Here is a 25128-nt window from a genome sequence, read left to right on the forward strand (position 1 = left end):
CCCTTTTGGAAGACTTAAACAAGCTTTTTTGCCAAGCCTTTCAGCATTTTCTGTTGTGGCCAGAACCACAGCTAGTTAATACCACCTTGAATTTGGCACTTTGATCTTGAAAATTCCGGTGGAATTATTCAATTATTGATTTCAAGGCTGAGGCATGTGTGTCGCTGATGGCGTCTCTGTGATTGGTTAATGTATTAAGCTACTTCCGGTCTGAGGGGTGCAACAGTGTGGACTTATCTTTGTTGTTGGATTAACTTTAGCAGAACTCTTAGCTGGATAAATATTTGATAAATTTAGTGGATTTATCAGGCAAAAAATATGCACACAATATCACATTGCAGCTAGTAAGCTGAATTGCAGAAAATTTAAAGTAATTTTGGAAAAAATTTAACATGCATGGTCCTTAAAAACTATTATACATGGTAAAATTTGCAAAATCTATGTTTATCAGTATCAAATTTACTAATTAAGACGTAGTTTATGTAAAACTGATATTTACTCATTGAAAATCGTTTATGACTAGTTAAAACTAGGAACTGTCTTTTCCATACACAGATGGTATTAAAGAACATTAATTTTGTGTCTGTCAATTCTTGTGAACAGTCTTTGGAAGGTTTGAGTTTTCCATGTTCTGTACTTTGGTTGGGGCTTGAGTGGTAGCTTTAACCTTGGCATTTAAAGCAGACACATGAAGGCTCTCCCAAAGGGGAATATAAAGAATAAAAAGGATCACTAGGCAAAGATATGCATGAACTTGTAACTGTGGAAGAAGGGATTGCCACTTTCAGATGAGTTTATGGTATTAACTAAATGTCTTCATGATCTACCATTTGCTCCTTAATAGCCTCAAGTCTCCAAGTAGGGAGATTGGGTGGGTGCATTTATTTCTCATCTGCATGTTTGGCCTGAATTAGAATTGCTTTCCTTGCTGGTTAACTTGAACCTTCTTTGCCTTTGTGTCTTTCCAGTCTCCTAGAGTAACCATGCAGTAGTTTATTTCCTCTCCTAGAAGACTATTCTGAGTAAACTTGCAATTAATGATTATAAAAACTAATTATAATGGTTATTAGGAAAGTACAGACTAAATTACGAATAAAATTATTTAGAATTACAACACGCTTTAAAATCTACAAGTGTACAAGCTAGTGAAAATTGAAATGAGTGAGTGAAAATATGGTGGTCTTTGATGATATCTTTGGCAGCTAACAGTTCCATGATAAAAATGTAACACTGTAGAAACCACAGCACAGGGAATCACTTTCACATCAGGACATTTATGTTTTAGGCACTGAACCCAAACCAGATAATTGATGCATTCATTTCAGTTCTGTGTAACTTGACATCACGAGGGTGGGGTGCAACAATTCCACAAAAACCTGGGGAAAGCAGTTATCCCTTTATCGGTCAACGTTCTTGTTGCCAGTCAAACCAGGAGTTCTCGTCAAGGGGACAAAATCTGAGTTTCTTTGCTGGATCTCCAGCTTGGATAGAGTGGTGTAAGATGGCCATCAAGTTCTTTTTCATGGTGTAAACAGCTACATTTATCTCACTATCGGATGGATTTGAGGTTGACAGAACGTTATGTGTAATGGTTAGACCATGGTATCTCTGAATCTTCTTTACTTGTTTGTCTGAGGTGGCCACGCCCTCCAACTGGCTTTTTCATGTGAAAAACACTTGCCTTAAGGAAATTGTAGGGCATTAGATATACAGGACAAGCAGAAAGCAAAATAGTATTGATTGAATCACTGAAGTAATTTATAATAGAGCAAACATTGCCAAACAATAAATCAACAACTATGTACCTACTGTCTTGTGCACATAGTCAAACAGAAACTGTACAATAAAATTGAAACATTTTTCAGAGAACTGTTCAGAACAGTTGAAGTTGAACACATGTTAAATAATAGAGATAGTTGAGGAAAACGGGCTTAGATATACTAGCTTATATCCTTTTCTTTTAAAATCCCTTTCTTCATCTGAGCTTTATGATCAATAGTCTGATAAAGCCAGGTTGAATCTAGACTCACAGATTGGTCGATCAATGTCAGATTCAAAGAAAGATGACCTTATTGATGTATCGGGTGTTGTATAATCATAGTAATAATAATAATAATAGTAATAATAATAATAATAATAATAATCTTTATTTCTTAAGATAAAATCACATATCCTAAGTTACAATATAAACTAAAAAAAAACTATTTACATATCATATCTAAAAATTATTCTGTTACTAAAAACGTTCTTAAATCTGTCAGTGTAGATTCTAGGGACAGAGACTGACGTATTTCTAAGATTGTACCTCATGTTCTTTTCCTTAGGTAAAAACTGGAAGAACAGGCATTCGGGGTCATTCGATCTTTTTTTGTAGAGTGTCTTGTCCGCCTTCTCTAGCAAATCCCTGATATTTACATTCTTGGACATAAACTTTCTTTTCATACACTGGTCTAAAAAATTCTATATTACAGAAAGATCGGAATCTGAGGCACCATAAACCAGCAGAGCGTAAGAAAAATTTGGTAAAACTATTGCGTTAAAAAGGTGATGATAATTGTTATTTGTACTAATGTACCAAAAGCACCTATTAAAGTTGCTAATGCATATGTAAATTACATTATAAGTTTAATATTTGTTAATTCAGGAACAAATCTGAGGTGTTTGAAAGCTAAAAGGAATAACTCATTGAAAATGTCTTAACTTTACTCTTAAGGAAACTTAAGCATGCTACAGTTCTTATTTGGTCTGGTAAATTGTTCCAGAGTGAGGGAGCATAGGAGTCAAGATTATCCTCAGAGACCTAACAATTCCTTGTTGGTGGGGTGGAGTGGAGTGTCCAAGGCATTTTATTAATTAAGGAGTCTGCCTCAACAACTTTATTCACAGGGGGTGTTTCTCTAGTTTGCCTTTCTTTTCTTTCTATAATGGTTTAGTACTTTTTACTGGTCATCTCAGAGGACAATCACTACCTCAAGAGAAAAGTCTCGGCAAGTTAGTTGTCAGGTTGATTGTAGCTTGCTAGAGATCTATCTCCTGAGCTCCCCTTCAAGACATGTGCCCCACGTAAAACTATACATAGATATACATATAGGAAGTCTGTGATCTGATTTTTCTGCTGTACAGTGCTTGATACGTAGAAGTAGAGCGCAATATGTATGAGATAGGGGAAAAAACAGAGACTATACTTTCATCCCTACAAGCCTGTTTCGTGATTACTCACTCATCAGGGGATTTTATTGTGAAGAATATTCATAACCATCATTTATATAATTTACAAACTTGCATAAAGGCATGGCGGGAAATTTCAATGCTATGTTCAATTGTTAATATACACAGTAATTGTTTGTTTCTGTGGTGGCATGAAGACACGTGTTCATTACGTTTATTGAGTGATGATAGTTCAGGTTGGTGGATGATAAGTAATTTTTCTTTGAGGCAGAGGTTGCATCTTTTGCTTGCGTTGTTGTAGGGTGATCTTGATGAAAGGATGTGCCATAAAATAAAGTGGTCAATGTTATTTTCTTTAAGGGTCCAGGTATGTTTGCTGAGTTCGGTAGAGTTTCTGTTTTGTGTGTTGGAATGATGTGGTGTGGTTTCTGTATCTAGTCTTGAAGTCGTTTTCTGTAAGTCTGATGTACGTTTCAGTGGTGCTGTTGCCCTTACGTGTGACGGTGGCTCGGTAGATTAGTGATGACTGGAGGCAGTTTCAGTTAAGTGGGCATGTGTTCTTCTGTTGGCAGCTCCAAGTTTTGGCGTCTTTTGTGTTGGTGTTATTTGCGGTGTCATTGAAGGGTTTGGATGAATTTAAAATGCGTTTGTTGTTGTTGTCGATGGTCTGCTTAGTGTTATTCATGCAGCTGTAGCAGGTTTTGATTGTGTTACGATTAAAGATTCTTTTAAGTTTGTGGTCTTTCGGGAAGTGCTTGTCTACTAGGGCAAAGAATTTGTGTCCAATATTGGTGCTGACAATTTTGCTGAATGGGGGGTTGTACCAGAGTATGTTGTTCCGTTGACTGTCTTTTCGTTTGTTAGTTATGGGTGGTTCATAATGTAGAGTGGACTTGTATCCGCTTTTGTCGAGTGCTTTTTGATATGGAGCCCCTCCTCCATATCAAAAAGCACTTGATGAATGCTTTTTGATATGGAGGGGCGGCTCCATATCAATAAGCACTCGAAGAATGCGGATACTGGTACACTCTACATTACGAACCACCCACAACTAACAACCAAAAAGCAGACAACGGAACAACATACTCTGGTACAACCCCCCATTCAGCAAAATTGTCAGCACCAATATTAGACACAAATTCTTTGCCCTAGTAGACAAGCATTTCTCGAAAGACCACAAACTCAGAAGAATCTTTAATCGTAACAGAATCAAAATCAGTTACAGCGGCATGAATAACACTTAACAGATCATGGACAACCACAACAAATGCGTTGTAAATTCATCCAAACACATCAATGACACCATAGATAACACCAACACAAAAGACAGCAAAACTTGCAGCTGCCGACAGAAGATCACATGTCCACTTAACGGAAACTGCTTCCAGTCATCACCAATCTACCAAGCCACTGTCGCACGTGAGGACAACACCACCGCTGAGACATACATCAGACTTACAGAAAACGACTTCAAGACTAGATACAGAAACCACACCGCGTCGTTCTAACACACAAAAAACAGAAACTCTACCGAACTCAGCAAACATATCTGGACCCTTCAAGAAAATAACATTGACCACTTTATTTCATGGCGCATCCTTTCATGAAGATCACCCTACAACAGCGCAAGCAAAAGATGCAACCTCTGCTTCAAAGAAATGTTACTTATCTTCCACCAACCTGAATTGTCATCACTCAAGAAACGTAATGAAGTTGTCTACTGTGTAACAATTGAACAGAGAATTGAAATTTACCATGACGCCTATTTGCAGATTTGAATAAAAGGCGTGGATATACATATTTTATATATATTCCTTGTGGTTTAAATTTACTTTGGCATTTATGGGAATAACAGAAATTCAGGGGATGAAAAGATGGCAAAAAAGGAGATTATACACTAACATCTGGTCCTCATAACATATTTTAGAGGTGATCTAAATAGTTAAGGCAAAGTATGCCTCCTTAAAGGAAATGTTTGAATTTATGTATCATTCTATTAAATCTCCAAGGGGCATATGCATTACTGACAATGCATGGCGCTCAGCATCTAGTTCTCTTTGCTCACTTTTACAAAGTTTTTTTCACTTGTTTACTTTGATATACTGACCTTCATAGATTGCTGTCTAAATGGCATATGAAGCAAATTTTTGTTTCCTTTTTCTGGCTGGTAGTTGTATTTTGGGTCTGAAATTATTGGTCTCAATTCCTGGTGACTCAGTGACCATTTTTTACGCATAAAATGTAATACTTTATACACTGTTGTACATTACAAATTTAAAATACAAAATATTTAGAACACTGAGGAATAGTTCAAATGAAGAGCCAGGAGGCTAAATAGCCGCTAAGTTTGGATTGGGATTTTGTGATTGGGTAATATGTATTGGTCAGCATACGGGGTAAAATGCTCAGAAAAGCAGGCTTTGTTTTTGATTAAAACTTTTCCATTTCTGCTTGGGTGGGCGCTGGCACTTCTGGTTTCAGAGTGGGACTTTCAGTGATGACTTCGATGTTCCCTTATCGAGATTCTCTATTGTTTTGTCAAGGTCATTTTTTATTTTCTTTGCAAATGCTTGTTCTCCAGAGTTATTGTACACTCAAGGTTTACATAATTTTTTTGGGAGCATATCTGGTGTTGTATCCATGAATACTGCTTGCATATTGAAAATGATTTTGGAGTAGATCAACTTAAGCAGGCCTTTCTGCCGTAGATACAAAAACTTTGAAGTGATCGATCAATAATTGCCAAGAAGATTCACATGTAAAATGCATCTTCTGCTCTTCTTTGTCAACCAGTGTTTAGTTGGCAGTGTGGCTGTCACTTGGGATTGAGATTGACAGAGTATTCCATGATTAATCACAACTATTCTCCTGAGGGAAGTGGTAAGTGAGTTGGCACAAGTCTTGCATCTCCAGCGTCTGAACAAGTCATGTAAAATATCATCTTTCTTTTTTTGTATTGTGAACCACTAATTACCTGGAGAGTAGCTGAGTTGATAAAGGATTATGTTAAGCGGGAAGACATGTATTGAAAGGAAAAAAGGCAATTTGCAAATCCTGAAAGGTTTCTCTCAAAAACTAACAGAACTACCTATAAAGGTCTTTTATAAGTGAATAGTAATTGAAATAAAATATTCTGATGGATGTGGTCTTTTGGCTGGGTTGACTGAATTTGTGAGGAAACTGAATCCGTGATTTACCACATTGGTTTACATCAGTAGCATTCTTATGAACCTTCAATAAAGTTTCCCCTAAAAGAAGCTTGGAAAATTTGACTTCAGATGATTTGAGGTCATTGAAGCTATGTTTCTATGCATCATGACTGCCTAACTGCTGGAAAATTGCCACCTCCCATGAGGGGTATATTCAGTGCCTAAGAAGCATCCTTTGGCACATGCAGATTTATTGAATTTTGGACCAAAAACCATAATTGGAATTTGAAGTTTTTCCGATAGGAGCTGTCAAAGAAGTGCACATTGCTTGCACAAAATGCTTTCAAGTTGGAGTCCAGTGTTTTATAAATAGTTACAAATGTAAAAACGATGATAAAAATGCCTTTGTTCATTCATTAATCTTCTCTAAGTTTGGACCATAAAACTGGTGACAATTCTTTTGTTAAATTTTCCCTACATTGTGATTTTGAAGATAACTCTTCCTTGCCCATTTTTTGATGTATGGAGACCATGACTATGCACGATTGTATTAGTATATTAATAGAATCACCCTCATAAAATTGTGAAGATCCTCATCACTATTCAAAGCTGATGGAATGCTTGCCAATCAAGCGAAGTATTTTCAACTATAAGGGGTTATTTGAAATGTGCAGTAGTATGTCATCATATAATAATGTACTTTTGTTCTATGCCAGTTTTTGTTCAACTGTGAACAGTTTGTTTTGACTGGTTTCCAAAATTGGACTTTACTTAAGTTTGCACTGGGCTTTGCAATTGACAGGAGAATCTTGATTAAAGTAATAAGATATACAGAGCATCACAATGCTTGTGTGATCAGACTGTTGTTAGGATACTATGATATTTGCACAATAACCAACGAGCAATTTCTCAAGTGTCTGTGAGTGCATGGAAAAACATTTTCTGCTTTCCCCAAAGTTCATTAACATAGTGAGAAACTTAAAAGTTTTACCTTTGCTTTTGCTTATTCAGTTTGCACAAGTGTTTCACCTGAGGAGATCTGTAGACTCTATACTTGTTGTGTAGCACTTGCTATACTTGTTGTGTAGCACTGACAAAACAAAAGTTAATTATAAAAGTGAAATAAAGTTGCGTTTGATCAAAAGGATATTCTTTATCGATCATCAAATCATTTTAGATTCTGTTAAAAAATAAATCAGTTAGGGAAAAAGTTATTCTAAAGATATAATAAAGTAAGAATAAGAATTAAAGAAAAATTATCAGTAACTACTACATTACAAGAGTATTTAAAAAAAAGGCTTGAGAATTGAGGTTCCCAATTTCAAGCGGTTTGAGCTTTTTAAAGTAGGAAACACTCAAGTTAACCTCTGATCCAGTGCTCTGATCAGTGTGTATGTATCGGAATGTAAACAGTTTCATTTCAAATCACTCATGATGATTTGATTGTATGCAGAGCATGTCAAGTTATAGGAATTAGCCATGACAAAGATGAAAATTCATCTGAAAACCGAAAATGCTTAACCAGCTATGGTTCATTATCATGTTATGGAAACATCTGTCAATAATTTGAAGGTCTTTCAAAAGACACTCACAAATTTCAAGTCTAGCAACAACCCAAATATTTTATTCACATTATAACATTGTTTATTCGACAATAGAAAATCAAAGTCAACAGAAGTTAGCTATAAAAGTTTTGAAACAAAACAAACAGAGTTTTATTAGATACTATTAGTGCATGCCTGTTCAGCCATCCTTCTGTTACAGAGATAACTGTCAATAGCTTTAGAGCAATCCACAGCAATTCCTGTTGTGTGAACATCAATGGAAGAATTTGAATATAATCGGTTCGATCTCTTTTATTTAACTGGATCTAAGGTAAGTTTTTCCCCTGCCCTACTTACATTTGGTCCATCTAATTCCTGTGGTAAAAAGAAAAGCGGCACAATATGTATGGCAAAATTCTTATTGAAGGTCGACTTTAACGGCTGTGAAGGAGGGTATCCTCTGAAGTTTCCTCCTCTGTTGGCGCAGAGTTAGGTGGTGAAGTTCTCATCATTAAATTTCATTTAAGGATACTGGAATGTGAGCAGCATCTTGCAGCACTGAACAAACAGATGCAAAGGTGTATGTTTAATTAGTTCCATTGGTTTTAATCATATGTGGACAAACTTGACTTGACCGATAAATTTTTCAAGATGTTTTTTTTTTGTATATTAACTTGGGCTGTGTTGAATATTGAAATAAACTACCAAGCCTCTTTTTGGATCATACATGTATGTGTAGAAATAATTGTGTAATCAAGTTTAATGTTATGTTGGTGGAACTTAAGTGACACTTTGTTCAGATACTGCACCATAATAAAACGTTGTATAACCTACATCTAATTCTAAAGAAATTGTTTGAGTTCTGGACTAATTTTTCCACCTGCAACACTTTGCTTGATGGCCTTCATGACATCACTTGAGCAAATCTCACCCTTCATTATCAACAGTTGACTTTGAAAGTCCACAATAGCAAAACCTGTGGTCACAATCTCAAACTCTCCTAGGAATGTAAGAATCGCTGATTTTCCTTTTTTTGATGTAATAACCAATGCTGTTGGGGTCCCTTTCTCTCAGGCACATCTTGTGGACAAATTTGTGTTTAAACACTCTCCACCGCTGTAAGCTCTTTTTGACATTGCATTTGTTTTCCCCATACTAAGCCAGCTTGACATGCTTTGCCTCTCTACCCTGCATTGAATTGAGGCCTAATCCATAGCAAAGCCTCAGATGTTAAACTTCCTGTCCAGATGTTACCCTTTGTGTCCAACTGTCCTCACAGTAGAAGTGACACCATTAAGCAACAAACAGTTGGCATTGAAAAAGTGTTGGAGTGAGGTCTTTAGCTTTTCCACTTGGTCAATGTGCACCTCGACTGTTGAGTAAATAGAAACTGCGTCTCTGAATTCGACGACAACAAATGCCAATGTGAAGTTTCACAACTGAGCCCTTTGAAAGAGAGTTGATCTTCAGAAGTTCCTATATCCTATAGTTCGTAAGTGGGATGACATTTATTTCATGTCAGATGGTATCAGTTTAAATTTGAACACAAACACACTATCTCAGTGGTCAATGTCTTCTCTTCAATCTGTTCCATTTCTTCCCTCAGGTGATTTGAGTAAGATTTCATGAGTGGATGATCTTCTTCACAGTTGGCACGAAGGAGTAAATTATTATCATCACAACTTTGTGCGCTGTTCAGCAGGTTGAGAAAGCTAACTAAGTATGCAGTGACTGTGTCATCCTTGCCAAATGGCGCACCATCTGCCTCCACTGCCACACACAGTACTCCTCACTCAACCTAACCAAAAGATCACATCCATCAGAATATTTTATTTCAATCACTATCTACTGACAAACAGCATTGAGCACTTAATGCTAAGGTAGACTCTACCTCCACATTCATTTATATATATATATATATATATATATATATATATCCTAGCATCAGCACTGCACTGATGAGGCCCAGAAGGCCGAAACAGTACTGTCTGCGGTTATATATATATATATATATATATATATGTATGTATATATATATATATATATATATAGATAGATAGATAGATAGATAGATAGATAAATAGATAAATAGATAAATAGATAGATAGATAGATAGATGATAGATAGATATAGATGTCATAGTAGCCTTGATGCTCAAGGTAACAAAGGATCACCGCCCACAGATAGGAACCAGTAAACCATAGCCACCTTCGCACCCAATTTAACTTCAAATTTAGAAATATCTTTTCGGACTGAGTCTTACCTTTGCTTGTCAAACTCGAGCCTCACATCAGCGTAAACGAAGCCTACTCAGACACGTTAGTCAAGCCTTTTTTTCTCATCCACTTCATAGCCTGATGAAGGGATTTACTGGCACTTTCTCCTTCAACAAGGTGTTTGTAGAACCGACTCATCAGCTTCTCCGTTGCTTTGTCTGAAATGGCCCACAGCGCAACCAACACCGAGCGAGCTCCGGATCCTAAAAACGCACGGGAAATTCCTATAACTGCCTCGGCTCTTATCTCTCCACTTCCACTGTGACAGCAGCTATGTACCACCAGTTTGGCTCTGACTTTCACTCGTGAGACATCAGCCATCGTCAACATGTAATCTTCCTTTGGTTGGGTAGCGTTTCCACTGTTGGAAGTAGGAACGGGGGAGAGGGCAATTTCTCCCCTTTCGGCGTTACCATGAGTAGCAAAATGTATCAGGCTCACTGAACTTATCCGCTCAAGCACCGCCTGCTTCGTTGCCTTCTCTCCTACTAGAGGCGGAACACCCACCAGTCGTCCGACCATCTCCGCTTCCTTTCTTGCGCATGGCAATGGCAGCAGCCAATCAACCTTGGGATTGCCTATTATCAAGGCATGAGTGTTGCTGTGATAGTCCTGTGGACTATCTTGAATGATCTTGAGTGTTGTCAAAGAAGGAATGACACGGATCCTGTGAGTCACCGATAGGTATTGGGCTCCCTCTTTTCACTCAGGGCAGCAAAGGGAACTTTGTACAAACTGCGGTCAGGAACAATAATGACTTCAGGTTCCTCAAGTAAATCATAAACAGGGGCAATAAACACTTTGTAACACAAAGATAGACTTGAAATGACCTCCTTGTCCTCGTCCTCCTCCACGAGTCGCATTCTTGCTAGGCTCTTTTGTTCGGGGGAGAGAGGTTCCAATTCAACCATATTTAAAGACCGATCTTCACAATCTTCAGTGGGTAAAATACCAAGACTCCGGAAACTATCAGCCAAAAACTCACTCAGAGGCAAATCTTTGGGCAACCCAGCCTGAACTAGATTCTCTTCTAGCGATAATCTTTTATAGTGGACTCCACTTGTTTTCAAGATCCACAAATGCAGATGATTGTTAAAATAAGAAATGTACAGACAAGCACAGTTATTTTTCTTTCTAAAACTGTTTTCAATGCCAAACCAAGATTGTGGATTAGCAGAGATCTGCGTTTCAACCGAGTACTTGTCTGCCATCAAGTCTGATAGACCTCTTCCTTGACCCAACTCCTCAACATAGAGAGCTTCAAGGGCATTTCCGGTATGACAAAGCAGAGTACTAGGCTGATTGTAGGGAAATATTCCTGAGTGCTCCAGAAATGATGTTTTGAACTCATCATTGGCCCCCAAGAAATATCTCAGCTCCTCGTACTTTTCAATGCACAAATGAAGAAATGATAGGGAGTCTTTGATTTTATTTTGAAATGAATACAAAAGGGCGTAATATTGAAGGATTCGGAACTCTTGTCTTCTATCTCCAATATCTCTGGATATGGATAAAGCTTTCTCCAAGCATACTTCCGAAACTTCATAATTTCCAACAATTGCAGAGAGATGTCCAAGGTTTGCAAGATGTGATGCTTCCCCTTTCTTATCACCAATATCAATTCCGATGACAGGAGCTTTTTGGAGATACTCTTTATCCTTGTCGTATTCTCCGAGCGACTGAAACACAGTACTTAGGTTTGCATAACATTCTCCTTCTCCTTTTCTGTCGCCAATTTCAGTTGTGATGACAAGTGCTTTGTGGAGATACTCTTTAGCCTTGTCGTATTCTCCGAGCGACTGAAACACAGTACTTAGGGTTGCATAACATGCTCCTTCTCCATTTCTGTCGCCAATTTCAGTTGTGATGACAAGCGCTTTGTGGAGATAATCTCTAGCCTTGCCGTATTCTCCGAGCGACTGAAACACTTTACTTAGGTTTGTATAACATGCTCCTTCTCCATTTCTGTCGCCAATTTCAGCTGTGATGACAAGCGCTTTTTCGAGATACTCTTTAGCCTTGTCGTATTCTCCGAGCGACAGAGACACAATACCTAGGTTTCCGTAGTCAGTTGCCTCTCCTTTTCTGTCGCCAATTTCAGTTGTGATGACAAGCGCTTTGTAGAGATACTCTTTAGCCTTGTCGTATCCTCCGAGCGCCTGAAACACAGTAATTAGGTTTCCATAACATGTTCCTTCTCCATTTCTGTCGCCAATTTTAGTTTTGATGACAAGCGCTTTGTGGAGATACTCTTTAGCCTTGCCGTATTCTCCGAGCGACAGAAACACATTACCTAGGTTTCCATAACATACTCCTTCTCCATTTCTGTCGCCAATTTCAGTTGTGATGAGAAGCGCTTTTCGGAGAAACTCTTTAGCCTTGTCGTATTCTCCGAGCGACTGAAACACAGTACTTAGGTTTCCATTACATGCTCCTTCTCCATTTCTGTCGCCAATTTCAGTTGTGATGACAAGCGCTTTGTGGAGATACTCTTTAGCCTTGTCGTATTCTCCGAGCGACTGAAACACAGTACTTAGGTTTCCATAACATGTTCCTTCTCCATTTCTGTCGCCAATTTCAGTTGTGATGACAAGCGCTTTGTGGAGATACTCTTTAGCCTTGTCGTATTCTGCGAGCGACTTAAACACGGCACCAAGGTTTACGTAATAGGATGCTTCTCCGCTTTTGTTACCAATTTCGGTCGATTTGATAAGGGCCCTTGCAACATATTCCTTCACTTTTAGGTTTTCGCCAAGTTTATAAAACAGAATTCCATACTTGCTGTAGAAGACATGCAGTTTCCTGCCGTATCTTGCCGCATTTACGTCGTCAGAGATATGACGATATGCGCTGTAAAGAACTGTATAGATGTCGCTGTCAAATTGTAGTGGCACTGAATCAAATTGATCTTTGCTGTTTTGATCGCTGTTATTTAGCAAAATTAAACATTCGTTGCATATCTCAATGGCTTTCTGAATGCGATCGGAGTTTAGCAGGAACAGGGCTACTAGTAAGGCGATGTTCACGGAAGTTATCATCGAAGAATCGATCCTTTCACTACAACGTTCTGGGAACATTTGAAAATGTTTTTCTAGCAGTTTATCACCAAGTCAGGTCAGGTATTGGTTTGCTTGCTACTGGATAACCATAAAAACCAGTACTACCCGTCTTATGGGTCGGGAAGTCGACTCAACCGGCAACCCCGCCCCATAGAGAGCATGGAGGGTGAAACTGGGCATCCTGACAGAATTAAAAACAGTATCTGTCTTAGGGTCTGTGGTGGACCACTCCCAGTTACTCGGGGTGAGAATGGACATCCTTGTAGATGATCAACACTCCTGTCGTAAGGTTTGTGGCGGACTTTTGCAAGTCGGTGCATTGTGCAATGCATTTCAAAAAGAGCGGAGACAAACTAACCTATCATTTGGTTAGTTACTGCAACAGATGCTGGAGTCAGTTTGTCTTGGCCTATCCTTGCCACTGAAACACCTTCATCTGCCGATAATGTGCTGCTAATCCAGCGAAAGCTAGCAGTGCTTCAGTTCTCTGCAAGCAGTTTCATGAAATGGTCAGTCAGAAAACAACTCATACCGGCTCGGACGTCGCCCGGGTTAACAAGGACGAGGAACCAGTGTCAATCAACGACAGAATAATGACTATGAGACTCCCACTACAGCGAAAGATGTATGCCACTTTCCTCAGCGTGTATGCCCCAATAATGACCAACACAGGGGAGGTGAAAGAAGATAAAGGTAAGATTCTCGCACGCGTACTTCTGAACAGGCTCAATGAACACACCTCTGATTTTCTGCTTGAGATAGGTTCAAGAAAAGTGTATCGAACAGAACACGCCACTTTATGTAGTCTTCAATGACTTCGGTAAAGCCTTCGATACTGTATCGCGACAAGGACTTTGGCAGGTACTCAAGAAATATGGCTGCACAGAGATGTTTGTCAACGTGATCGAGACACTCCATACAGGTATGTAAGCTAACGTGGCAATGAGTGGTTCAGTGTCTGAAGACTTCTCAGTAAGCAACGGGGTTAAACAAGGGTGTGTACTGGCGCCTACACTCTTCTCGCTACTATCTGTCAGCGATGCTTGAGATGGCCTTCAAAGACACTTCAGAAGGAGTATACATTCAAACAAGGAAAGAAGCAGACCTGTTCAATGTGGCACAGCTCCAAGCTAAGAGTAAAACATCGACGAAGGTAGTAAGAGAAATGCTCTTTGCCGATGACAGTGCCCTAGCTGCACACAGTGCATGCGCAGAAGATATGCAATCTTCATTGGAGAAATTTGCGAGAACAGCCGATCAATTCAGCCTCAAAATCAACAGCGAGAAGACAGAATGCCCTTACCAACCGCCAAAGTTCCAGTTTTCAACATTACTGCTAGAAGAGATCAGTACTGGTACAGAATCACTAGTCAAGTGTAAGACTTTCAAGTACCTCGGGAGTACTGTTTCAGAGAATGCATGGCTGGAGGAAGAACTATCTCTCACAATGGGAAAAGCAAGTTCTGCGTTCGGAAACTTGAGAGAGAGACTGTGAAATAAACGACATGTGTCTGTTCGTGTGAAATGCAAAGTGTACAGAGCGTCAATACTGGCGGCTACTCTATTGTACGGTGTTGAGACTTGGACTGTCTGCTAAAACAGATGAACCTAAAATGGCCCGGCCATGTTGAGAGGATGGATCACCAACGTCTCCTTAGGCAGCTACTTCATTCACATTCATAAATCAACGGGGTAAGTTTCTAAAGAAACTTTGGTGGGATATTACAAAATATTTTGGCTTTACCAACTAAGTTGGCAATGTAAATTGGCCATCGTAATGAGTTTCTGAATCTGACGTTTCGAGCGTTAGCCCTTCATTGGAGCATTTGATAATCTGGGGAAATCAATGATGTTGTACTGTCAGTATTCCCCAAAGAAACCAGCAGAGAGTGGCCTGCTGTATCAACATTATACATCGTTTTCCATCTGGATTTGTACCGGCTGTCAGAGCGTATTTACAATGAAGCCTCTTGGGATCAAGTTATATGCAGTCGAGTTTAAAGCGTTCAATTCTTAGGCTAACGAGAAAGATAACCTTTTGTTACAACTTCCTGGAAAATTTCCTGACAGTCCACAATAAGGCCTGAATGATTTAAAATTTTGTTGCAGCGGGCTATTAGCAAGTAACGAGCCTACTTATCAGATGAATTTCACTGAAAACGAATCTATTCTTAGCTGATAAGAATGATGAACAATATGTGAGACCACAAAGCTTTGAAGTCCAGCATCGCGACAAATTTATTTATTTGTGCGTGATAATCGACTGATTGTCTTCGTGAACTTTCCATTTTCTAGCGGATGTGATTTGCATGATCGAAGCCAATAATAATAATAATAATAATAGTAATAATAATAATAAGCTAAATGACTGTATTTCATTTGGCACGTCACACTTTTCTAGCTAACGATGGATTTATGCATCTAAAAATGAAACATCTTACTCTGTTTAACCGAAAACGTCAAGCTATATTGTTTATCCCTCTTAGAACGGTTGGATTTGCATCACGAGATCGATCAGATCGAGAGTACAACTAAGGCTTCTGACCCATAGTATTCATGAACTTTTCATTAATTTGAGGGTGTGATTTGCATGATCAAAGACAAAAGGCAGTAACTGTTCTAATAGATAAAAACGGACGGAGTGGATTGGTAATTGCTCGAAAATAACAACATCACTGGTCTTACCTTTGAAGACGTTAATCCAGCGACGGAAATATGGCAACAAGCAAATGACATCAGAGATAGGAGGTGGCTTGACTTTCAGTAATAATCAATAGTTATACTTAATAGTCCTTCATATTTCTTTTGAGGAGGGGAGAGGTGGGGGAAATGGACTGGACTACAGTTACGTTGTAGGATGCGCGCATCCGGAAGGCACTTTCCTGAAAACTCTCAACGGCAATTCGCGCTGCTCTAACCTTTTTTGTTTTCTCTTTTCCTCAGACAACTGCGAGAAGCTTGCAACAAGAGGGCACTAACTCCGAGCGATGATTTGAACGATAGTAATTATATATGACTTAAGTTCTTCCTTGACTTCGAGATATAACTAACAATTACAAGCTTAGACGGTTAAGAATATATGAAAGTCATATATTTGATGAGCTTGTCTCCCGTTTAATTAAGTATTGATGTCAACATTGCCTGATTTAATCCTGAGCGAAATTCGGGGAAATTTCATTTTCGAATTTCATTTGAGAATTATGGGCTCACTGTAGTAGAGGGAGGGTCTCAATGGGGTGATGGTTTTTACGGCTAACGGTTAAAATTTTGGCCATGTTACAGCTGACGATTAACATCATTCCATGAGTTGTTGCCAGAAATTGTTTTTCTTGAGGTTAAATTTTTTTACGATTTATGGTTAATATTTTACAATTTTTAGCTTAACGCTTAAATATTTTTGGCTGTTTTATTGCTGTTGGTTAACCCCATTGAAACCCCCCTAGAAGTATACGACGTCTTAAATCAGTGGTAAATAACTGACATCAAAAAGGTTTTTACCGTGATTGTTTGCTATCATATGCAACTGACACCATAGATATTTCACAGGTTATGTACTATTTATTAGAATCTGAGGAGTTGAGAAAATTTTTTAAATAGGAGAGGATACCTCTCTAAGTATCAAGAGGGTCGCAAAGGGATGTTGCCATGGCTTTTACGGCTAACAGTTAATATCTTTCCATTGCTGTCACCAGAAATGTTTTTTACGGTTAACTCTTTTGCCAATAACGGTTAAAATTTGTCAATTTTCACGCCTAACGGCTAATTTTTTGGCCGTTTTACGGCCAACGGTTAATCTTATTAAGACCCTCTATCAAACACTGTTACCGCCAATTTGTGATTAGGAAAAATGACAACTGTGATCAAAAGTATTTAATGAGAGGGAGATATGGAGAGCGAATCAGCATTTACTCAAAAGATTCAAGTGATTTAAGTGTTCTAACTCAAACGAATGAATTTCGGTTTTGTACGTCACAACTTTATAACCAATGACCGAATTGACCATGTAAAAATAACTTATTTCAATCTATTTTAACAGGAAACGTCCGACTTCTGTGTCCATCCCTTTCAAAGATTGGAATTTCATTACAAGATCGATACCAGTAGAACTAAAGCTTCTTCCTTTAAACGGTAAGCTATCTATGCGCGACAATCAACTTTTCATGAACTGATATGGAAAATCGATCAACAGTTTACTCCGCAGTGAATCTATTTCGGTTTTGCACGTCACACTTTTATAACTACAGATCGACCATATTTGGTTCCACATACTATTCTTTACAACGTGATCAATTCTCGTAACTTAACATCGAGTTACAAAACGCCTGACGCTTTCATGAATTAATCGTTTGCTTTTTCTCGAGATGTAAGCTCGGGCCGCCTCTACCGACATCAGTAGAGGACATTCTGCATGATAAATATGTCACAATATTGGATTGATTTTAGTTTTTGATCACGTGATTGTGGAAACCATCAGTTTCTCAAATTAAACAATGGTTAACCATCTTAGCTAATGAGGTTGAAATATATTGTATAAAACCTTAACGGTTTGAAGAAAGCCATTTGACGGTGGAGATATGAAGCATCCGATCAACGGAAAAGCACGCTTATACTATGTATGCAATAACATTGAATTTAAGAAAGTTTTAGTTCTTCTGAGAATTTTAAAACATCTCTCCTCGTGAGCGCGCAGTGTCATGACACATCTTCTTATGCGAGACTCTTATGCGCTTATACAGACAAAAAAAAGATTTGTGCTCATATGCCCGTCTATTGCGTCCTATTTAGGTCAAAATTTTCAACAGTTAGTGGTTATATGATAAACTGCTTATTGACTGAGTTTGGTTGGGCCGGAAGCGAAAATATTTGGCTCTCGGTCATCAAGCAAGGACCTCGCTGCGCTCCTACCACTCAATCAATAAGTACACAGTACTTCGGTTTTGTACGTCACACTTTTATCACCCATTGTAATTGAACATGAAAAATGAAAAGTTTTATTCTATTTTTAATGGGGAACGCCAAGCTTAAGTATTGAGTCTTTGAAAAGTTTGATTTATATCACAAGATTGATCACAGTACAACCTAAGTTTCTTTCTTTAAACGGTAACCTATCTTTGCGTGACAATCGACTCCTTGTCTTCGTGAACTTTTCATTTTCCAGCGGAGGTGATTTGCATGACCGAGTCCAAAATTGCTAAAAAAAAAAAACTGAGTGACTATATTTCGGTTTAGCACGTCACACTTTTCTGACTAATGATGGATTTTAGCGTCCAAAAATGAAACATCTTACTCTCTTTAACCAAAACGTCAGGCTTCAGTGTTCATCCCTTTTGGAACGGTTGGATTTGCTTGAAGAGATCGATGAGATCGAGAGTACAACTAAGGCTTCTGCCTTTAAACAGTAAGCTATCCGTGGTGAAAATTGACTCATTGTACTCATGGACTTTTCATTTTCTTGTGGGTGTCATTCATAAATTAATGGTTTGTTTTTTCTCGAGACGCCCAAGAAGTGGGAAGAAACACTCGACTACGTCTCGTGTTTCTCCCTACACTTCTTTCGTGCTCTAGCCGCTTCCTGCGTGCTTTATAACAGAACAGAGCACAGTCAAGGCTTCTCTATTTGTTAAGTAAACAGTGAATAGTCTTTCACCTCTGTAGGAAGTTGGAAAAGTGACACCATAGCCTCCTTGAAATACAACTTTCCTGTTAAAGTCTAAGCAATAAGAAATGATGTCTGGTTAGCAAACTGTTTTTCCTTTGACCATTTCCAGTAAAGTAGAAGTTCATAATTTTGCAATGTTACCATCACTTGGTTCAATATTGTTCATTCAGAGAAACCTTTTCTAATACAGTTATATAACTTGTGCAGTATTTTTAATAAACTTGTTCAAACTAAGTATTGCTTTTTTCATAAAATAGATGTGGACAAGAAAAATAATTAAAAAGAGAAGGTGTGGAAGAAGTGGAATGGTGAAGTAAAGTAAACAGTAACCTAACAACAACTGACATTACAATAAACTGGGCTAACTTTTGTTTTAGATGCCCTTTTCCACAGTATTTAGAAAATCTTTAATTTATCATGCTCATGCGAAAAGAAGTTAAATTTTAGAAACAGTATGGGGCCCAAGAAATATTTTTCAATCTGTAACAAACAGAGATTATTCCATGGAAAGGTGCACAAATGAGATTTATTGCATCAAACAAAAATTAACATGTGAGCCTAGTGAACTAGTGAATTTTTTTGATCAACGCGACAAGCGGATAAAAATTGTTCAAGCATTTTCCATGGTATGATGCTTCCATTTCATACATACCAAAATTTTTTCTTCCTGTCCAACAAAGATTGGAAGCTAACAACTGTGAAAATACATTGTTTGTTTCATTAGAGCCACAAATGATACTACTAAACAGTGTAAATCCTTATTTGTATTAAAATAAATTCCATTTCTTAACAATTCTAAATAGAAGATTAAATAATTTTTCAAAGATTTAAAGGTGAGAAGGAAAAAAAAAGGTGATACTATCTGATTATTTTTGACTGTTGACAAAGAAATTAAAATTTAATACAGATCAAACTAGACCCTGTGAGCAGGGTAACTGGGATACCTGGATGGTATTGGATCCGTGGAATCAAGTGTAGTGACACTACGCATGTCGGACTAGTATACTGAAATAGTGAGCTCAAGTCTGGCCAAGGGCATACACCTGTCTCAAAACATAGGCATGCTATGCATGTAAGAGTTATTTTTTCTAGGGTGGGTGGATTACTTGAAACATTGTAAGTGGTCTACATTCTTACAAAAGGAAAGAAGATTATTAACGCGGGAAAGAATGAAAATGTCGAATTACCTCACACACAGGTATTTTGTGGTAGATTATGGGCCTCTTCATATGAGCCCGGTTGACCGGGCTAGCCCGGTTACCGAGATCTCGCCTCACTCCTACTTCCTTTGTAAAAATTTCGATGTGTTCATATGAGAAGGCGGGCCAGCCCGGTTACCGAGATCTCGGTTGTAGAAACCGAGATCTCGGTAACCGGGATGAAATATTTTCCCATATGAACACTCCAGCCCGGTTACCGGGATGAAAATTTTTCAACTACGCATGCTCAAACTCGTTCCCAGGGCCTCAGTCCACGTTTCGCGCCCTTTTCGACTCTTTTTCATCCCGGTAACCGGGCTGAAATTTCCCATATGAACAGACGACAAAATTCGGCCCGGTAACCGGGCCAGCCCGGTTACCGGGCTCATATGAAGAGGCCCTATGTGTGTTGTGCGAATAAATGTAACCAAAAATAATCTGTATTTGTGCCACGGATACCTGTTAGTACAAAATGTAGACAGCAGACTGCAGACCGGATACATAATATAGACTGCAGAGTGGGTAAAAAATGCAGACTGAGAATCTGAAGAGTTTTTACGTCTGGTATATAATAACATGTCATCTTACAGCTTACCGAGCGTCACGCAATCGCTTTTCCGCGATCAGCCTTCACGATTATTTGCACTATTGTGGAAAATTCCTGGCCCATTTCTTGATGAAAATCGATCGTAATATAATTTCAAGCCTTCAACATAGTCTTCTTACTTTGCGCGCGAGTTGGTTGGTGTGGTGTCTGTACAGATTTTACCAATGTAATACAAGTAGATGACGTGAATAATAGTGATGGTAAAGCAAGCTTAAAACGGCAACAATCGCCAGAAACTACAACGGATACACAGGGTATGAGTAAGTTTTATTGATTTTTCAAGAAAAATCTTCATATTTCGAAATATTTATCGTTGTAAATCGACCATATTTCGTTCCCTATACTATTCCCTATAACGTGTTCAAATTTTCAACGGTTCCTAGAATAACTTACTCTGAGTCACACAACGCGTGACGCGTTCGTGAATTAATCGTTGGCTCTTTCTCGAAACGTGACCTTGGGTTGCCTGTGACAAGACAATTGCGTAAACAATACTTGACATAATAACATTATACACAAAAAACACGGGATTTTGGATCATGTATTTATTAAAAAAGAATATCCATACAACTACAATGGAAACAACCATAAGATTCACCTTTCTGATCGTGAAATTAATACCATTCGCACAGTTATCGTAGCTACGTTCCCTGGCATCAAGTGAATCCAACATGGCGTCTTTCTTCATTAGCAGTTTGCATCCATTTGAATTTTGTTCTTCAGTCTCACCGTAGTAGTGTTGTTCAATAGATTGCATAGAGTATATGCAGTTTGGTTTCAGATTTCAGATTTTGCTTTTTACAACGAGTTTACGTTTTCAACTAAGACATTGGCATACTTGGCATACAAGACATACAAGGCATTCAATGCTTTCATGGCTTTCAGGCGTTCGCGATTCTGTCCGATCCAAAATTACCGCTCAATAACATCTTTTTGTGTGAATTGGCCGCGAACAATACGACTTGTGTATGCGTCTAAAAGTATTTTGAGCGTTTGCCCCTTAATGCACCAGATGATCGTAATCCAATTACGTTGAAATACAAAACGACTGACAAAATAGTTTTATGGGCAAAAATCTCGTGTTCGTCATGTGACCCGGCCCTGTCCGTACTTGACAACGTCAATCATCATCAAGATAGCACGCGTGATCAGCATGTGAACACCTCATTGGATCACAGTTAGTTGTCATGGTGTTGAGGGCCCAATGACCTCTGGGTACTATTGCGCAATTTTTCCATTTTGTGGCGGAGGAAAAAAACAAAAAAAAAAAAAAAAAAAAAAGGACGACAAAAAAACAAAGGCATTTTATGACTGGGCTACCACAGGTATCCTAGTAATAAAAAACCCTTTGAAGGTCCATTGCAACAGTTTCCAGCACATACACATATACAAAGACTGTTTTATTTCCAATCCAACAGAAGCTGCCATAAGCAGGCATTGAAAGATAAAAATCTATGATAATACAAATAGGGATTTTAGGGCAAAAGGGTAATTTATTTAGATCTTGTGAGTATAGTTGTCAGTTGGGTAACATCTCCTTGCAAGTGCATTGCCTTACCTCAACTTTTCATTTTTTTTTTCTATCAAAGAAATAAAAAATGTTTCAACTTAGGAGGGAAAGGCCACTCCTACACGGTGGATGTGGTGACCATGCCCACCACGTCTGTTGAAGTCCTAAATGTAATAACTGTCCTAAATGTAATAAAGTCCTAAATGTAACAACGTTCGGTCCTAAATGTAATAAGCCTCCTATGCAATCTTTTAACTGCGCTAACATTGAGATGTCAAAGTGACAGCTGTTGCACCAAAGAATCCTCTGACCAATATTCATGGAATATTGCGGGCTCACTGATATTAATCAGCGTCTTTTTATTTGCTAAAGACGTAGGTTGAGAAACATTGGTTACAAAGCCTTATACTGATACTGATGTGCTTTTGGCATCAAATTGACGGACGCAAAAGCAATGAGAACGTTGACCAATAGCTTTCTTTATATCATTGGCTCAGACTCTTAAGTGTAACAGATTTTAACGATATACTTCTGTCATCAGTGCTGAAGTTAACACTTCATGAACCGAATTATAAGGAAAAGGAAGTCCACCGACTTATACCTTAGACAAATTCTGGGCTCGGAAGGGCATTTTTTGTACTGTCTTCCCTTGCCAAATTTGTACGGGTCTGCATAAAATATATTCATATGCGTTATTGACCAAGAGTGAGGTCAAAATGGCTGGATATTAGCCGAGTTCCTTTTTTTTTGCGTTTTTATGGACTGAGACGAAGTCTCAGTCCATAAAAAAGTAGAAAAAAACGAGGCTAATATCCAGTAATCTTGACCATACAAGCTTGGTCAAGAAAGTTTATATTCTCTTGGCTTAATCATTAAAGGATTCATTGTATAGCAAAAGATTTCACTTTGATAAGAATCAAGAATGGCCCGTTTATTTCGAGAGCCGATAGTGAAAGCCAGCTGTGTTTGCAGCACAATAAACTCAGGAGGATCGTTAATTTCTTTTTTTTTTTTATGTATATGCAAACATTGTCCAAAAGTTACGAACTTTGTAGGTTTTCTTGCGTGGGATCAATACGGGGAATCCCGAGGGGGCGAGGGTGGGTCCATCATGCCCGCTCAGGTAGCCAATCAGAACACAGGATTCACTTCATTTTGCCCGCGTGCGCTGCTAGCTATATGATAAAGTGACTTACAGAGCAAGATATCTACTGACCAATTATATGTTATCCCATTTCACGATCACTGGTCTCGACATGTTGCCTTTTTTCCACGCAAGAGTCAAATTGAACCATTGAGCTACGACATTCAACACATGATGGTCAGTTGACGGTCTAATGAACCATTCATTTTTTTCCTTTAGCCCCTTATGACGGGTTCATCAGTTCCCGAACCGAAATATTGGGAAAAATATATTTTAAAGTTGATTTCAAGTTTATATTTCATTTTTTGTCTTCATCTCTTCTCCCCGCCGTGAGGGGAGAAAATGAATAGATATATAGATGAATGAAAAAAGAAAGCTCAACAGTTTCCACTTATAGTCATATGGTACATGAACTGATTACTGAGGTGGAGTAAAGCCATAGAGGGCTAGAAATGCAATACCCTAAGTTCAAAATTGAATAAATCAGGATAGTCATTCTTAAAAATGAACTCAAATGCTTCATTAAAATCAACCGACACTGGATAACATTGATGTGCAAAATTTCAGTAACGCTACTGATAATAATGATTTTCTTTTGGATTAACATGTGACACAGCGAAATCATTCAAACTGCTCTAAAATGGTGCATCACTACTAAAGACTTTAACACGAACGATAACATCAACAAAAGCAAGCTAGTTCATCATCAATTGTAGTCAATGTCTTTTCCAAAAAATTAATAATCTCGTACCAATCTATTCCATCCTATTAAGCTTCCAGCCAAGCACTAGCCCACTTTGGGCTGGAAATGATTTTCTTCAACTCGATCAATAAACCGCTTTATGAACCATGATGTCTAGCAAGTAAAAAGACGCTGATTGATATCAGCGAGCCCGTAATGTGACATGTGTACTGGTCAGCGGTTTTTTTGGTGCAACAGCTGTCACTAACATCTCAGTGTGGATGTCCGCCATAACAACTATGCACTGAAGGAGTTGAACGATTGCATTGGTGGCTTATTACATTTAGGACTAAATGTTATTACATTTAGGAGTTTATTACATTTAGGACCAAATGTTATTACATTTAGGACTTTATTACATTTAGGACAGTTATTACATTTAGGACTTCAACACACGTCAACCATATTAAAAATATAAAATATGAATCAAAATGAAATCAACTGTCTCTCATTCATTTTATAAATGCAAATTTGCAGCAGATTAATTCAGCCATAACTGCAAATGATAACTTCTTACCAAGCCTGAGGGCCATACAAGAGAACATTTTCCTGAGTTCCTCACAAAAATAACGGATGGCCAATATTCCTCAGTATAATTTGAGCAAGAAAAGTTAGCAAGTGATTCATCACATTGCAACTGGACTAAACTTTTTAGTTTTAAATTGGTGCTTTTCAAAACAGAAATACATGGATTATGATCGTTTCACAGGAAACGGTCTGCATGGAAAAGTGCAGAACAAGTAAGAACCAGATCAGTGCTGGTAATTACCTCCATACTACCGTAGTTATTCGGTTATAAGGCGCACTCGGCTATAAGACGCACCCCCAATTTGGCAATTTCATTATTGCATGTTTTCAAACTGATTATATCGCTAAAATACTTGGTTATAAGGCGCATCGTTGTTTGGGGAGTAAAGATCGGTCAAGTTTATAGTAAATTCTTTCATAAACTTACAAAAAAGCGAAAAAGTCGCGTATTGATTTTAGTTTACCGTTAATTACTACTAATATACGCGGCCAAATAGAAAATCGGCCTCTTCAAAACACACGCTCAGCGGGCCGCAAAATACT

At 38.3% G+C, this 25128-nt stretch overlaps 1 pseudogene; it reads right to left on the reverse strand.

The window, feature by feature from the left end:
- Positions 1-10167: 10167 nt before the first annotated feature.
- Positions 10168-13175, reverse strand: LOC149036643 (tetratricopeptide repeat protein 28-like; annotated as a pseudogene).
- Positions 13176-25128: the final 11953 nt, after the last annotated feature.

This window comes from Pocillopora damicornis, chromosome 12 (assembly GCF_964200805.1).
Source record: "Pocillopora damicornis chromosome 12, jaPocDami1.2, whole genome shotgun sequence".
NCBI lineage: Eukaryota > Metazoa > Cnidaria > Anthozoa > Scleractinia > Pocilloporidae > Pocillopora > Pocillopora damicornis.